Genomic DNA, 17,485 nt, shown 5'->3' with positions numbered 1-17,485 from the left:
GCTTCTGGCGCCTTTTGTTTTGGAGGCTTCACGAGAGTGTCGACGTGACCAGAGTAACGTCTCCCAGGGGGTGAGTACAAAGATGGCCGCCGCAGTGGGGGCTTCTGGGGTGCACCAAGATGGCCGACAATGTTGGCGCGCTCCTCATGTGTGCAAGCTCCACCCCAAATCTACTGGGGGACGCTTTAATAAAGTGACAGGCCGGACTTTAAAGTGGAACTCCTTCCAAACCTTCATTATTAAAATGTAAAACCAAAACTATATAGATATCCTTTAGTTTTATTTTAAATAGGGGATGGATAAAAATCAATTTGTACTATTCTTGGCCACCAGGCTGCATTCACTCCGGAGCGTCATGTTTTTGGGCCTTTGTATGACCGTTTTTGTACATCTTTTTTAACCACTTCAGACCCGGAAGAATTTACCCCCTTCTTGACCAGGCCATTTTTTTGCGATTCGGCACTGCGTCGCTTTAACTGACAATTGCACGGTTGTGCGCCGCTGTACCCAAACAAAATGTATGTGCTTTTTTTTCCCCACAAATAGAGCTTTATTTTGGTGGTATTTGATCACCTCTGCGGTTTTTATTTTTTGCGCTATCAACAAAAACAATTTTGAAAAAAATATATAGTTTTCACTTTCTGCTATAAAACATTTTCAATAAAAAAATGTAAAAATTCTAATTTCTTCATCAATTTAGGCCAATATATATTCCTCTACATATTTTTGGTTAAAAAAAAATCCCAATAAGCGTAAATTAATTGGTTTGCGCAAAAGTTATCGCATCTACAAACTGTGGGATACATTTATGGAATTTTTATTTATTTTTATTTCTTTACTAGCAGTGGCGGCAAAGAGCGATTTTTAGTGGGATTGTGACATTGTGGCGGACAAATCGGACACTTTTTTGAGAACCAGTGACATTATTACTGCTCCAACTACCCATTCTAAGCTTATTCTATCTAACCCTGTAAAAGAAAAGATTGCTATATTTATCTATTCTGAAGGCGCTCCAGTTTGGTCCCAGGCTGAGCTGTCAGCGGCCTCTGTGAAGAGCAGAGGCAGCCGACAATGGAAGCCCCATAGTAAGTCTATGGGGGTTATTTACGAAAGGCAAATCCACTTTGCACTACAAATCCAAAATGCACTTGAAATTGCACTTGGAAGTGCAGTCGCTGTAAATCTGAGGGGAAGATCTGAAATGAGGGAAGCTCTGCTGATTTTATTATCCAATCATGTGCAAGCTAAAATGTTATTTTTTTATTTTCCTTGCATGTCCCCCTCAGATCTATAGCGATTGCACTTCCAAGTGCACTTTCAGTGCAATTTCAAGTGCACTTTGCACTTGTAGTGCAAAGTGGATTTGCCCCCTATGGGTGACACCATCTCCCTTTTGATTTCCCAGCCTTTGTTGGCTTTCTCTCTTTACACAGAAGCCGCTGCTGGAGACCGGATCACAGCGGCTTCAGAATAGGTAAGTAGCGATCTTTTCTTCACAGGGTTAGATAGCTTAGGCCTAGAATGGGGTTGGGATCAGGTTTAGCATTAGATAAGCTTTGACTGGAATTCCACTGGATTGATTAGAGAGCATCTGGTTACTCCCAGTAGAGAGGAGCAGACACCTACCTTATGGCAGGCCCACCCAAAGGCCCGGATACTACCAGTGAGTGGAGTCTTATTCACTGAGCCGGTGTACTTCTGTTTGGCAGGCTATACTTTGAGTATTACCATGGACTAGGTTTCAAACATTTAAAGTGGCTGTAAACCCCAGACATGAAATATGAACAAAGCACATCCCTCTATAGTGTGTACTTGTCTTTATACAGAGCAGTGTCATTTTATGTCTGCTGCTTCCTGCAAGTATCACTTCTGACCAGTTTTCCTGACACCAAGAGAAAAAAAGATGATGGGGAGGGAGCTCCAGCACACAGTCTGTAATTGACAGCCTCAGCTCTGTTCCTGTGTGCGGTGTGAAGGGGGGGTGTATCCCTTCCCTCCAATCAGCTCTCAGAGCTCTCCTCACTGAGCTCTGCAGTGTGTAATATTTCCCCTTCTTTTTCCACGGCCATATCGGTCCACTTATTGTTATGAATATCATTTGTATATCACTTGTGTGAATTTTCAAGTATATATGGCACAATGCACTTTAGTTTTTATTGAATGTCAGCAGTATTGGTTCAATTTGATCTTATTTGTTTAGCAAATTACCTATTAATATAGAGCGCCCCCTTCACTATTTTTTCAACACCTTGACTGTGTAATATTAGCTCCCCACCCCCTGCTTTCTTTTTTTCTATATTCTCTTTTTATTGGTATAGGTTATTCAGGTTAAACAGCCTTATTAATTATTACATTTTTACAAAAGTTGGTATCTCCGCCTTACATTTTCAATACATTAATCTATATTGGACATACTATCCCTCATCACAAAACCTGAAAAGGAAAATTCAAAGTTTAATAGATAATTAAATAAATCCCATAACCACCCCTCCCTCCTCCCTTCTCTCTCTCTCTATCTCCCCCCCACCCCCCATGCATCAACCTTCATGACTCCTCTTAAAGTGGTGTTCCGGCCGAAATTATACTTTTTAAATAAAGATACCCCTATAATACACAAGCTTAATGTATTCTAGTAAAGTTAGTCTGTAAACTAAGGTCTGCTTTGTTAGTTTATAGCAGTAGTTTGTTATTTTATAAACTTACAGCAGGCCGTGGCCATCTTAAGTGTGGGCATCTGAAGCCAGACTGTACTTCTTCCTGGATCTCATCCTTGCAGATCTCGCACATGCTCAGTGCAGCACAAGCAGTGTAATAGGTTTCAGGTCAGATTTCCATAGCAACAGCAGTGTCAGAGGAAGTTGCCGCCCCTTCCCAGAAGGCATTGCAAACAGGAAATGATGCGATGGGCCACGGCCAGGGAGGAGAAAGTGAAAAATGAATACAGCAGATATACAGTAAGTGCTGAGAAAAAAAATTAAAAAATATCCAATTCGTTTACAGTGCACAGTTTAGCGAGGGATGCTGAAGAGTTGTAAAAGTGGGTGGTACTTAACTTTAACACTCCACCATCATCATATATTCTAATGATTTTTTAAACTCTAGCCACCTCTCCCATACACTGCTATATGTTTCCATGGGATCTTCACTTCTATATATTGTTTCTTCTATTGATCTCAACCAATCTATTTTTACTATCCATTCTTTCATTGAGGGGGGATCAGGAGTTCTCCACACTCTTGGGATCAGGCTTTTGGCTGCATTCAAAAGGTGGGGTACCAAGGTATTCTTGTATTGAGCTACTGTTTTATCCGTATCATGGAACAGACATATCCACAACTCTTTCCGAACATGCTCTCCTGTTATTTGGTAAATATTATCTATGATCCTTTCCCAATAAGGCTGGATCTTCACGCAGTCCCACCATAGGTGTGCAAAGGTCCCCAGGGCACCACATCCCCTCCAACATGTTGGTGGGGTCTCTACACTATACTTCTGTACTATTTGCGGGACAACATACCATCTCGCCATCAGTTTATAACACATTTCTATTGTCTTAATATCCCTAAAGGTAGAGCACGCTACCCTAAGAATCTTACACCTATGTTCCTCATCCCGTAGGTAACCTATTTCCTCTTCCCATTTCCCCAAATAGGGCCCCACCCCCTGCTTTCTGACAAGCTTTAATAAATTGGCACTTCGAAGAGATGTAGAGAAGAGATGACTGCAGATAAACAGGTACAACTTATGTAGAAGGATTGGCTTCATCTCTGTGTATCACCTGAGGCCAGTCACTTCACTGGGTATATGTAAAGGTGTACAACCACTTTAAGGCTGTGAGTTCCAACACTTACATAAGCCCAGGTGACCAGTTCTGTAAGTAGAACCGAGACAGTAAATAATGCAAAGCACAAATGTTTCAGCAAGAAAATAGGTGAACTTTAATAAACTTGGATGTGAAGTCTTTCTAGTGGAATCCATCTCCTACGCAGCCCGCGCTTCCTGCGTGTTCTGTGATCTCAGGCGTTGTTAAGTGCAGCGAGGTCTCCGGGCCTCTGAGCTCTACAAGACTCAGTTCTTCTTGTCCTGCTTTGAACTTCTTATTTTTCCCCTCACTTGCCTGCCATTCCGATTAGGCAGATGTAGTGCGCCTTCAAATGCGCTTTGACAGCTCCTACATTCACACAACACAACCCCTTTGTCTCTGGATACCGGGGCCACCGGCAGCGCAGGGTTAAAACTAGCTGGAGCGTGTACCTGTCATGTCACTCTCCGCAAATCTCTTCAGCCCATGTTATATTGTGTGGGCCAAGCTGGCACCGAGCTAGTGTTCTCTTCAGGTTGTAATTTTCATTACATGCCAGGAAATATGAGACAGCAGTCAGGCCCCTTTTAAAGCAAACCTGTCACTTCAAGTTAAAGCTGAACTCCGGGCGCAGAAACTTTGATTTAACCACTTGCGGACTACTCACCGTCTTTTTACTGCGGCAGGGCGGCCCGCTTCACCGGATCACATACAATAGACATGATCCAGCATTTCCAGATAGGGGGCGCGTGCATGCCGCCCCATCTGTGCCATCATTCGCTACAGCACAAGTCGATTAGAAGGTCCCGGCCAATGATTTATGATGAGCTAAGCCGATAACAGTACAGAACCCTGTGTTGTTAGTAAAACTTTGTACACGGAGCAGCAATGCGGCTGTGTTTTCTCCCTGCAAAGCAGGGACATAAAACAGTCACATCTCTTAGTAAAATCAGCACACATTGTCAGGCACACAGTTAACCCCTTCCCAGCCAGTGTCATTAGTACAGTGAGAAAATATATAGTAACGCTAAAGGGATGTATTACGGATAAAACAACAGAACATCATATAGTGGGAAATACAGTGCCTTGCAAAAGTATTCACCCCCTTGGCTTTTTAACTATTTTGTTACATCACAGCCTTTAGTTCAATGTTTTTTTAATCTGAATTATATGTGATGGGTCAGAACACAATAGTCTAAGTTGGTGAAGTAAAATTAGAAAAATATATACATAAAACTATTTTTCAGAAATAAAAAAGCTGATAATTGGCATGTGCGTATGTATTCACCCCCTTTGTTATGAAGCCCATAAAAAGCTTATGGGCTTCAGAAGTCACATAATTAGTGAAATGATGTCCACCTGTGTGCAATCTAAGTGTCACATGATATGTCATTACATATACAGTGGAACCTCGGGTTACGAGCATAATATGTTCCAGGAGTATGCTCGTAATCCAAAATACTCACATATCAAAGCGAATTTCCCCATTGAAGTCAATGGAAAGGAAAATAATTTGTTCCGCATTGACTTCAATGGGATGCAATACCGCATGCGGCCAGAGGCTGGGGGCACCGGAGAGCCTTGGAAATGGCCGAAAAGTCCCAAGCACACTTCGGCGGACCAAGGCAAACCTTGGAAAGACTCCGTTCACGAGCCTTTCCGAGGTTTGCCGAGGGTAGCCGAACTGTCCTCGGGCCTTTCCGTGCATTTCCGAACGCCGACGATAGGCGACTTTCGGCTCTGCTTGGCTCCGGCGCCCCCCACCTCAGGCCAAAAGCGGTACTGCACACCGCTTTGGCCTGAATCCTGCTCGTTTCGCGAGACAACACTCGCAAACAGAGTTAGGATTTTTAGAAATACAGCGCAAACCGAGGTTCCACTGTATACACCTTTTTATACACCTTTTTGAAAGGCCCCAGAGGCTGCAACACCTAAGCAAGAGGCACCACTAACCAAACACTGCCATGAAGACCAAGGAACTCTCCAAACAAGTAATGGACAATGTTTTGAGAAGTACAAGTCAGGGTTAGGTTATAAAAAAAAAAATCCAAATCTTTGATGATCCCTAGGAGTACCATCAATTCTATCATAACCAAATGGAAAGAACATGGCACAACAGCAAACCCCTGCCAAGAGACGGCCGCACACCAAAACTCATGGACCGGGCAAGGAGGACATTAGTCATAGAGGCAGCACAGAGACCTAAGGTACCCTGGAGGAGCTGCAGAGTTCCACAGCAGAGACTGGAGTTTCTGTACATAGGACAACAATAAGCCGGGCACTCCATAGAGTTGGGCTTTATGGCAGATTGACCAGAAGAAAGCCATTACTTTCAGCAAAAAACAAAATGGCACGTTTAGAGTTTGTGAAAAGGCATATGGGTGACTCCCAAAATGTATGGAGGAAGGTGCTCTGTTCTGAACATTTTGGCCATCAAAGAAAATGCTATGTCTGGCACAAACCCAACACATCACATCACCCAAAGAACACCATCTCCACAGTGAAACATGGTGGTGGCAGCATCATGCTGTGAGGTTGTTTTTCAGCAGTCGGGACTGGGAAACTGGTCAGAGTTGAGGGAAAGATGGATGGTGCTAAATACAGGGATATTCTTCAGCAAAACCTGTACCACTCTGTGTGATTTGAGGCTAGGACGGAGGTTCACTTTCCAGCAGGACGATGACCCCAAACACACTGCTAAAGCAACACTTGAGTGGTTTGAGGGGAAACAGGTAAATGTGTTGGAATGGCCTAGTCAAAGCCCAGACCTCAATCCAATAGAAAATCTGTGGTCAGACTTAAAGATTGCTGTTCACAAGCGCAAACCATCCAACTTGAAGGAGCTGGAGCAGTTTTTCAAAGAGGAATGGGCAAAAATCCCAGTGGTAAGATGTGGCAAGCTCATAGAGACCTTTTCAAAGCAACTTGGAGCTGTGATAGCCACAAAAGGTGGCTCTACAAAGTGTTGACTTTAGGGGGGTGAATATTTATGCACATTGACTTTTTCTGTTATTTTGTCCTATTTGTTGTTTGCTTCACAATAAAAAAAAAAAAAATCTTCAAAGTTGTGGACGTGTTCTGTAAATTAAATGATGCAAATCCTCAAACGATCCATGTTAATTCCAGGTTGTGAGGCAACAAAACACGAAAAATGCCAAGGGGGGTGAATACTTTTGCAAGGCACTGTAAGTCCATCAAAAGTCTATAGTAAAAGTCCATAGGGGGATGGCAAGATAGCACCTGGCGGCAGCACACTAATGCGCGGTACACACGGTCGGACTTTGTTCGGACATTCCGACAACAAAATCCTAGGATTTTTTCCGACGGATGTTGGCTCAAACTTGTCTTGCATACACACGGTCACACAAAGTTGTCGGAAAATCCGATCGTTCTGAACGCGGTGATGTAAAACACGTACGTCGGGACTATAAACGGGGCAGTGGCCAATAGCTTTCATATCTTTATTTATTCTGAGCATGCGTGGCACTTTGTCCGTCGGATGTGTGTACACACGATCGGAATTTCCGACAACGGATTTTGTTGTCGGAAAATTTTATATCCTGCTCTCAAACTTTGTGTGTCGGAAAATCCGATGGAAAATGTGTGATGGAGCCCACACACGGTCGGAATTTCCGACAACAAGGTCCTATCACACATTTTCCATCGGAAAATCCGACCGTGTGTACCGGGCATTAGAGCGAAGCAGCTGACTCCAATAGGCGTAGCTAAGTCTTTTTTTCTGCCTAGTGTCCCACTCCTGTAGGGGGCGGTATAACCCTATGGTTCTGAATAATAGAGCGCTGTGTCTGTCAAGGAACGAAAGAGAAAACGGAAAATTGTATACTCACCTTTCCGTAATTTTCCTTTCCTGTCGCATCTTCATGGCAGCATACACGTTGGGTTGTGACTCCGCCTCCACAACCTGATAGGACCACATAGCTATAAATTAGAGAGTAGACACCTGCCCCAGTATTCTCTGTAAATATATACACATGTCACCTTAGAGGGTGGGTGATTGTATGCTGCCATGAAGATGCGACAGGAAAGGAAAATTACGGAAAGGTGAGTATACAATTTTCCGTTTTCCTGTCGCATCATGGCAGCATACACGTTGGGGAGTAACTCGCCAAACTGGGTGGGAATGCAAAATCAAAATTTATTGACAAGAAACAGAAGAATTGGCCTGTATAACGGCCCTCCCAAATTCAACTGCTGCTAAGCGTGCAGCGTCTATTCTATAATGAGAAATGAAGGTGTTCCTCGAAGACCAAGTGGCCGCTCTACAAATGGTTTCCGCTGAAACTTTACAGTAAGCTGCCCATGAAGTAGCCATTGCCCTGGTGGAATGCGCTCTTAGATCTCCCGGAATCTGCAAGGTGCTTAAGGAGTAGGCCTTCTTGATAGCTTTCACGAGCCATGAGGCGATGGTACGGGCAGAAGCTGCCTGGCCCTTCCTGAACCCATGTGGGATGACTAAAAGGTTCTCGCATTTCCTGAATGGCTTGGTTACCGAAAGGTAATGGAGAATGTTGCCCTTGACATCCAGGGGATGAGGGACGCCCTGATCCGTGATCAAAGCCGGGAGGTCAATCTGGTTAAAGTGGAACGCAGAGGAGACTTTTGGGATAAACCCGTCTGAAGGCTTCAGGGTTAGTCTGTCTGGGTAAACCATCAGATACGGTTCTTTGATCAGCAAGGCTTGCATTTCTGAGACCCTCTTCGCTGATGTCATGGCAATTAGGAATGATACCTTTAGAGTCAGGTCCCAGAGGGAGGTATCCTCAAGTGGGAAGAATGGTTCTCCGGATAAAACCTCTAGGACAGTTGATAGGTCCCATGTTGGAAATGAAGGTTTCCTGGGCGGTCTTAGCTTCAGGCAGGCTTTTTGAAATTGCACCACCAGAGGGTTAAGTGCCCACCTGACCCCTGTCAAGGCAGAGATGGCAGAGACTTGGACTTTCAGGGTGTTAGACCTAAGGCCTTTGTCTAGACCTGACTGAAGGAACTCAAGCACTTGTACTGCTGATGGGGAAGACGGGTCCCAGCCTTGTTCCTGAGCAAAGGAAGAGAATCTTTCCCAGATTCTCTCGTAGGTGCTATTCGTGGAGGATTTCCTGGCTTGAAGCAGGGTATCGACTACCTTCTGAGAACATCCTTGATCTAGGAACCTAGACCTTTCAGTCTCCAGGCCGCTAGGTGCAATCTCTCTGGATTCGGATGTAGTAGCTGGCCCTGGGTTAGTAGATCCGTTGTTACCGGGAGTGGAAGTGGATCCGCTGTGCTCAGTTGCAGGAGGGTGGTAAACCAAGGCCTCCGTGGCCAAAAGTGAATCACAGCCAGTACTAGAGCTGTTGAGTGTTTGAGCCTCAGAAGGAACTTGGCTATCAGTGGGGTTGATGGAAAAATGTAGCCTAGGCGAAAGTTCCAGGCGTGCTGGAGACAATCTGTACCCTCCGCTGCGGGGAAGGGGTTCCTCGATAGAAACCTCTGACACTTCTTGTTCTCTGGTGTTGCTGCGAGGTCTATGTCTGGATGACCCCATGTCTGGCATATGAGGGCAAAGGCCTGTGGGCTTAGACACCACTCGTTGTTGGAAACGAATGTTCTGCTGAGAGAGTCCGCCAGTAAGTTCTGAACCCCCGGAATATAGGTCGCCTTCAGGTCCCACAGGTTCAGTTGAGCCCATTGCATCACCGGACCGACTTCCCGCATCATGGAGATGCTCTTGGTACCCCCCTGCCTGTTGATGTAGGCTACCGCCACTCGGTTGTCCATTCGAATGAGGACTTGTTTCCCTCTCAGAAGTGAGCTGAATGCCAAGAGGGCTTGGAAGGCTGCCTTCATCTCTAGGACGTTCGATACTACATCCTTGGTTTTGAAGAGCCAGCGGCCCTGAGCTGCATAGTGTAGGTAGTGTGCCCCCCATCCTTCCAGACTGGCGTCTGAAGTTACTACCTCCTGGTGGGGGATGACTATCTGCTTGCTCCTGCTGAGGTTGTCGGGGTGGGTCCACCACCGTAAAGATAGCCTGGCTTCCTCTGGGATGCGAATCAATTGGGACATGGACCATCCGTCCCACTGGCGCAGGAAGGAGGCTTGTAGGGGTCTGGTATTCCATTGCGCCCATCTGACCATTGGAATGGTTGCTGATAGGGAACCTAGGAGGCTGAGGTATGCTCTGGCCGGTAGACATGACGCTGGGATAGCCTCTTTCACTTTCTGAATGAGTAGGGACAATTTCTCCCTTGGCAATTTCACTGTGTTTGCTCGGGAGTCCAGTTCGGCTCCCAGGAAGACCATCCTTTGGGTAGGTTGGGTGTTGCTTTTCTGCCAGTTGATTATCCATCCTAAACTCGTTAGGGTGGAAACCAGGATCTCGCGATGTTGGACGAGTGATTCCTGGCTGCTTGAGAGGAGGAGGATGTCGTCCAGGTAATGGTGGACCCTTAGACCTTTCTCCCTCAAAAAGGCTATTGCTGGTAGTAACACCTTCGTAAATGTTCTGGGGGCTGTTGAGATGCCAAAGGGAAGGCTTCGAAACTGGAAGTGCCCTTGACCCACCGAGAATCGCAGGAATTTCTGGAATGCCCCGTGGATTGGAATATGCAGGTAGGCATCCTGGAGATCTATGGAGAGCATCCAGTCTCCCAGATTTATGGCCTGTAGGATAGACTGCAAGTTCTCCATCCTGAATGACTCCACTCTGATGGACCTGTTGAGGTTCTTTAGGTCTAGAACCGGACGAAAGTCCCCTGACTTCTTTTTGACGAGAAATAATGGAGAGTAGAATCCCCTGCCTCGTTGTGCCAGTGGAACCTCTACTATTGCTCGTTTTTGGAGAAGATCTTGGATGTAGTTCAGTAACGACAACCTTTTTTCCCGAGATGGGGGAATACGGGTTGGATAGAACTGATCCCCTGGGGGCCGGTTTTTGAAGGACCACCTGTGGCCGAAGGTGACAGTGGCCAGGGTCCAGGTATCTCTTATGGTTTCCGCCCAGACCAGCTTGAAACTGGAGAGTCTTGCTCCCACTACCGCTGGCCGGACGGGCGCACCTTCAAAAGGGCTTCTGGTCACTGGAAGCAGGCGCCTTAGGCTTCTGAAACTTCATAAAGGAGGTTTGAGGATTCTTCCAGCTCCTTCGATACTCCTTGCCTGGTCTGTATGCTCTCGCGTCCCTATACCTCTCTGGGAGGTTCCGCTTAAAGGGAGGAGGTCTCTGTTGCTTGGGCCTCCTGTCTGAGGGGCTGAGCCCGGACTTTCCGCCGGTTACTTTGGAGATGGCTGTGTCTAATTTTGTTCCGAAGAGGTGCTCACCATCAAACGGAATACGACACCAGTTGGATTTGGAAGCTGGATCCGCCGTCCAGGGCTTCAGCCACAATGCTCTTCTGGCTGTTACTGAGGCCAGCATAGATTTAGACGCAGACCTGATGGTGTCGACTGAAGCTTCAGCCACAAAGTCGCCCGCCAGGCTTAACTCTTGCAACGCCTTTACTATTGTTTCTTGGTCTGCCCCCTCTGATACAAGCTTTTCCGCGCTTGTGGACCAGCTCGAGATGGCTCTTCCTACTGCAGCAAGTGCTATTGCAGGCCTGCAGGCGCCTCCAGCCGACAGGTAAGCCCGCTTGAGATCCATGTCGATCTTTCTGTCGAGGACATCCCTAAACGTTACCGCGTCTTCTAACGGGAGGGTAACATGCCTGGCTAGGCGCATCAGGGATGCATCCACTACCGGAGGGGACACCAGAGGGTTCACCTTAGGCTCCTTGAGTGGGTATAGTTTCAGGAGTCTGTTATTCAGACTAGACTTCTTTTCTGGCCTCTGCCATTCTTCCTTGATCAGGTCCTCAAGTTCGTCAATGAACGGGAAGGATTCTGGATCCTTTCTGAGCTGAGGAAAATACTTCCTTTGTTTCGGTTGGGCTTCCTGGGGTTCCTCCCATCCTATCGCCTCTTTAACCGATTTAACAAACGGCTCTATCAGACTGAAGTCGAATCCGGCCGATACCTCCAGACCCTCATTATCAGACAGGGAGTCTTGCTCCTTTGATGTGCTAGCCTGGGCTGGAGAGGTAGTAGTGGAGAAATCCACATCTGATATCGAGGCCTGGGGGGCTACGGCCCCAGCTGAATCTCCGACCTCCAAGACTCTCTCTCTTGTGGCCTCTTCCAGGCATTTTTGACAGACCAGTTTCCCCGGAAGAGCCGCTGCGCCGCAAACCCAGCATGCGTTCCCGGCAGGACGGGAGTGGCGTGCGGGGGAACGATGCCTGCGTGAGGGCGATCTTCTGCGGGATCGGCCGTGTCTAGAGCGCGACCGGGAGCGGCTTCTTCTGCGGCTTCCTCTCGAGCGGCTTCTTCTGTGATAGGAACGGCTCCTTCTGTGTCTGGAGCGACTTCTCCTGCGTGAGGACTCTCTTTGTCTTGAAGCAGACGTTCTTGAAGACCTGGTAGAGCTGACCAATTTAGGCAGCGTTAGTAGTGCTCTCTTTTTCAATCTTCAATACTTACACTTGTCTTCCCCCCCCTTACCTAATAGGCTGACGGTGATCTGCTGGGGCAGCGGTCTCCATGGAGAGAAAGCGGACTGGAAACCTGCAGGGAGAAAGAATAAACAGCACTATGCAGAGGAGACTTCAGAGGGAGCCGGAATCCTGACTTAAAGGCAGTGTAAAGGAAGGCCTCTTACCTTTGTAGAGCACTTTGGAGTCCAAACAAACGATCTGTCATGCATAGACAACCAGCAGCAGCAAATACAGCTACTGCTGGGCTTTTAAATCCGCCGCCATCAGCGTCGGACGCTCGCGCATGCGCAGTAGCGCCGCGGGACACCCGGCGCCATCTTGGAAGCTGGAAAGCGGCCCAGCGGTGCCCAAACGACGCACCGCACATGCGCGAGGACGCCGAGAACGCTCGGCGCTCCGGACAGCAGATCTGGAGAACCACAGAGCCCAGCAGACGGGCAGAGGTACTGGTAGGAGAGGGGGAAAGAGGGGGGGAGACCGCTGCACACAACTAAGCCTGTTTAAGGCTTATTTCATGAGGCCACAATGAAGTCCTCCTGGCCATTCCTCCAGCAAGCCTGTTTAAGGCTTTTGTGGGCTGCTGCACTTGAAGCCTGTTTAAGGCTTATATTTGTGGTCAGACAGCTGAGTGAGATGAGAGTATGCCCCTGAGATCACCAGAGTGGGGCTCCTTCCATTTAGCTCGTTTAGAGGCTGTACAAGAAGGACTTCCATCCAGGAGAGGCTAGAACCTGGCTGGGGCGAAGCGGTAAGGGGGTGCTGATCCGTGCGTCCTGACAGGTGAGGAAAAATAAGAGAATACTGGGGCAGGTGTCTACTCTCTAATTTATAGCTATGTGGTCCTATCAGGTTGTGGAGGCGGAGTCACAACCCAACGTGTATGCTGCCATGATGCGACAGGAAAATGCAGTTTTGCTTGCACATGATTGGTTGATGAAAGTCAGCAGAGCTTCTGCTCCTTTACTAATCTCTGGAGCAGCTGCTCTTGCAGAGTGCAACTGCACTTTGCAAAGTGCACAGGCTATTTGTCTTTAGTAAATCAATCCCTATAACTTTCATGCAAACCAATCAATATACATTTTTTAATTGTTTTTTTTTTTTTACCAGAGACATGTAGTAGAATACATTTTGGCCCAAATTCATGAAGACATTTGATATTTATTAATTTCTTGGATATGTTTTATAGCAGAAAGTAAAAAATATTGTTTTTTTTTTTTTTTTAATGTTTGGTCTTTTTTCGCTTATATAATAAAGAATAAAAAATCCAGCGGTGATCAAATCCCACCAAAAGAAAGCTCTATTCGTGGGGAAGAAAAAAAAATAAATAAATTTGCGTACAGTGTTGCATGACCACGCAATTGCCAGTTAAAATAGTGCAGTGCTAAATAGCAAAAAATGGCGTAAGGGGGTAAAACCTTCCGGAAGCTAAAGTGGCTAAATATACAAGTTCCTCAATAGCCACAAAGGATATACTGTAAATCCATTTTGTGGGCACCAAATGCCTTTGCAATCCCAGATGTTGCCATGTAAAATAGCAGTGACATAATCGCTGTACATAGCCTGTGCAGGAAGCAGTGGGAGGGGCCCAACAGGCTCCAGCCACTACAGGCTGCCTGCAGATAACTATGGAAGGGGGCGGAAACAAGACCAGTCACTCTGCACAAGGAGAGAGATCAGCAGTGAGGGGTCTGAAGTTCCTGCACAGAGGGGAAGTCTCACACTAAATTACTCCACAGATCTGGAAGATATACACAAAGCATTCCAACATTAAGCCAGCCCTGGTTCACACTGAGCTGCAATAATGAAGCCGTGTGCTGCGATTTCAGACACCTGTGCGGGCTTCTGCACAGATGTCAATGGCATCCCAAAATCGCACCCCGAAATCGCAAAAAGTAGTACAGAAACTACTTTTTGAAATCAGTGCGACGCCGTGAATGCAGAGTCGCACCGGTCAGGACGGTGCTATTGCCGGCAATTGCTGCCGATTTGACATGCGATTTGACATGCCAAATCACATGTCAAAACGCACCAACATGAACCGGGGCGCAAGGAGGAATACCCTTGGCCCTTGTGTTTAGATGATTTTTTACTTATCTAGGAGTTCAGGTTTAAATGTCAGTAAAGTAAAACACTTTCTTTACAGCAGAGCTTTGAGAAAATGTATTTTATTTACAATTAAATATGAGATAAAATATTTTAAAACACCATGAAAAAAAAAAAATACAAAAATGTATTTCAAGAAAAAGTAAAATACAGAATTTGTTATATCTATATATAAAACCAACAAAAATATTTGACCAAAATGTCTATAAACAAGACACGCATCTCTAATTACACAAATGAGTTGCATAGAAAATAGGCACCAAGGTGACCATATACAATGTAAAAAAAAAAGGTGACCATTTACAGCGTCCTGGTATAACCCAGCATCCAATGCTGTGAGCTCTGCTGGGCTCTTCTCTCTGCCTGGAAAGATGGCGGAGGGTGCTGCGTGTTTTTTTGGGTGATTTGATTGTTTTGAAGGCAGCAGGAAATTTTTCTGGATATTTTTTCTTTGTTTTTATTTTTTCCTATTCCAAACATTTTCCACGTGAACTTATTTCGGATCTGTTAGGATCCTTGCACGCGGTACTGATTTATGAACGCTGGATATTCCTGGTGAGTAGGGTCCGTATACTGCGCGTATTCATGTGTGTGAAAATTGTTCTAGCTCCCAAAATACCAAATATTCAAATAAAATAATGTACCATTCAAGGGGGAGGTGTGATTTATGCTCATACGCACAAAAATACTAGACATGTGCAATTCGTTTAGTTCTGAATACGTTTTTTAACGAATTTCGACAAATTTGTTAATTCCGAAATGTCCGAATTTCCGAAAAATTCGGAATTTCGAAAATTCGATACTCGGAAATTCAAAAATTCGGAAATTCAAAAATTTGGAAATTTAAAAAAATTTAGAAAATTTGGATTTTAGAATTTTAGAATTTTCAGATTTTCGAATTCCGAATTTCTAAAAAAAGCAAGAAAACGAATGAAACGAAAACGAACACATTTTTTATGTCTAAAAAAAAACTGACCAATAATGTACATTTTTTTGATCGTGATGCTTTGCGGGTGCTGCAAAAATTATACGGCATGTCGCATTCGGCGGGCAGTACAGCTGCCAAACATGACCTGTGAATGGAACTGTGTAGGAACCCCCCCTTGCAAAGCATGCGGTAGCGACGTGGTGGGTTGGCATTTTCGGGGTTAACAGAGGTGGTGAGGAGGCGACATATCGCCCCCCCCTCGTTGCCTTTGAAATACCTCTGAAAAGTGATCCACCAATGTTTTTGGAAAATTAATGTTATTCTTTAAAATGGCATTTCGATCGGAATTGATATTTTTCAGCACACACAACTGACCACTAATCACACAGAAATTAGTGGTCCTGTAGAGCCAATTTGTGCTTTGCCCACACAGGGTGAAGCAACAGGTTCTCTTTAAGGCTCGGTTCACACTGAAATCGCACAGAAACGCTGTGCATCCCCATTCTCCCGTTCAGGGACGAATCTTCTCCTAAATTCGGCTCTGAAACAGAGCCAAAGACGCACAGCATTTCTGTGCAGTGCGCTCCGCAGTCGCCCTCGAGATATGTGAACCGACTCCATAGAGAGCCGGTCACATTCTCCTGCTATGCGAATTAGATGCGGGGAAAAATTCACATAGGTGTGAACCCAGCCTAAAAGGATAAGTTCACCTTTCTGAACCTGTTACACCCATATTTAGGGTGTAACATGTTTAGCATGTACGGGCAGACAGCTTACACTTACAGGCTCCTAAAACAAAAAATAGTAAATGCACATTTTTTTACCTGCAAAAAAATGTGCATTTATTATTTTTTGTTAAAAAATGAACTTATCCTTTAATACTCCCACCCCCAGCAGCACTTATCTTTACATTACTCCCCTCGCCACTCCATTCCAAAGAAAATAACAGGTACTTCTGGGTATAGAGGAGTATCTGACTCACTCACCTTTCTGTCATGTGACAGTGTTGTTGTCTGGGGATTGGACCAGGACTGCCATATAGAAGTGGAGAGAAAGTCCTCAGCTCTGTGTAAGCTCTGACTAGAGCTTACACAGAGCTTACCTTTTCTCACTCACAGTGGCTGAACGAAGTGGTGGGGGAAAAAAGGTAAGTATGCACTGCTGGGGAGGGAGGTACTAAAAGCAAACCTGAAGATCTTACCTAAATGGGCAAAGCACAGATTTGCTCTAAAACATCATAAAAGGTGATATCTGATAGAATTTAGATCAGTGTTTCTCAACTGCAGTCCTCAAGACGCCCCCCAACAGGTCATGTTTTCAGGCTTTCCATTACTTTGCACAGGTGATTCGATCAGTTTCACGGCCTTAGTAATTAACACTGCCGTTTCATCTGAGGGAAATCCTGAAAACATGACCTATTTGGGGCGCCTTGAGGACTGGAGTTGAGAAACACTGATTTAGAATCACAATATTCAGACGGTGACATTGTAACATCTGCTGTCCTTGGTGCTGATATTAGCTTTTGTTCTTATAATGTAGCATTTATTTTCCTTTAAATGGTATCTAGTCCCAAAAACAAAAATGTCATAATTGTTTCCTGTTGGTCTCGTAACTCCTTAATGCTGGCTCCTCCTGGCCCTTTAAGAGGTTTCTGATGCCGGGAGGCGGAGCTGAGTTTCTGATCATGTGATGGCCGTGATTGGATGTCACAGCGGTCACATGATTGGAAAGCTCCCGATCACAAGTAGAGATCGGGAGCTTTCCATTAGCCGCCGGTAACTGTGGCGGGAGCACGCAGGGCAGCTCTGTTTAAATTCTGGTACGCATATATGTGGCTTCTTGGTGTTAAGGCCCACCCGCCAAGATGCCGCATATATAGATACTGTGAGTGCGAAGAGGTTAAATAATAGACATGTGTAATTCGTTTAGTTCTGAATTAGTTTAACGAATTTTGACACATTCGTTAATTTCCAAAATCTCGAATTTCCAAAATCTCGAATTTCCGAAATTCCGAAATTTGGTAATTCGAAATTTCGGAAATTGGAATATTTCGGAAATTTGAAAATTCGGAAATTCAAAAATTCTAAATGAGGAAATTTGAAAATTCGGAATTTCGGAAATTCG

The sequence above is a fragment of the Aquarana catesbeiana genome, linkage group LG06, assembly GCF_042186555.1.
Source record: "Aquarana catesbeiana isolate 2022-GZ linkage group LG06, ASM4218655v1, whole genome shotgun sequence".
In the NCBI taxonomy this organism is placed as follows: Eukaryota; Metazoa; Chordata; class Amphibia; order Anura; family Ranidae; genus Aquarana; species Aquarana catesbeiana.
The sequence above is the reverse complement of the archived record's forward strand: the minus strand, read 5'-3'. Positions refer to the sequence as shown.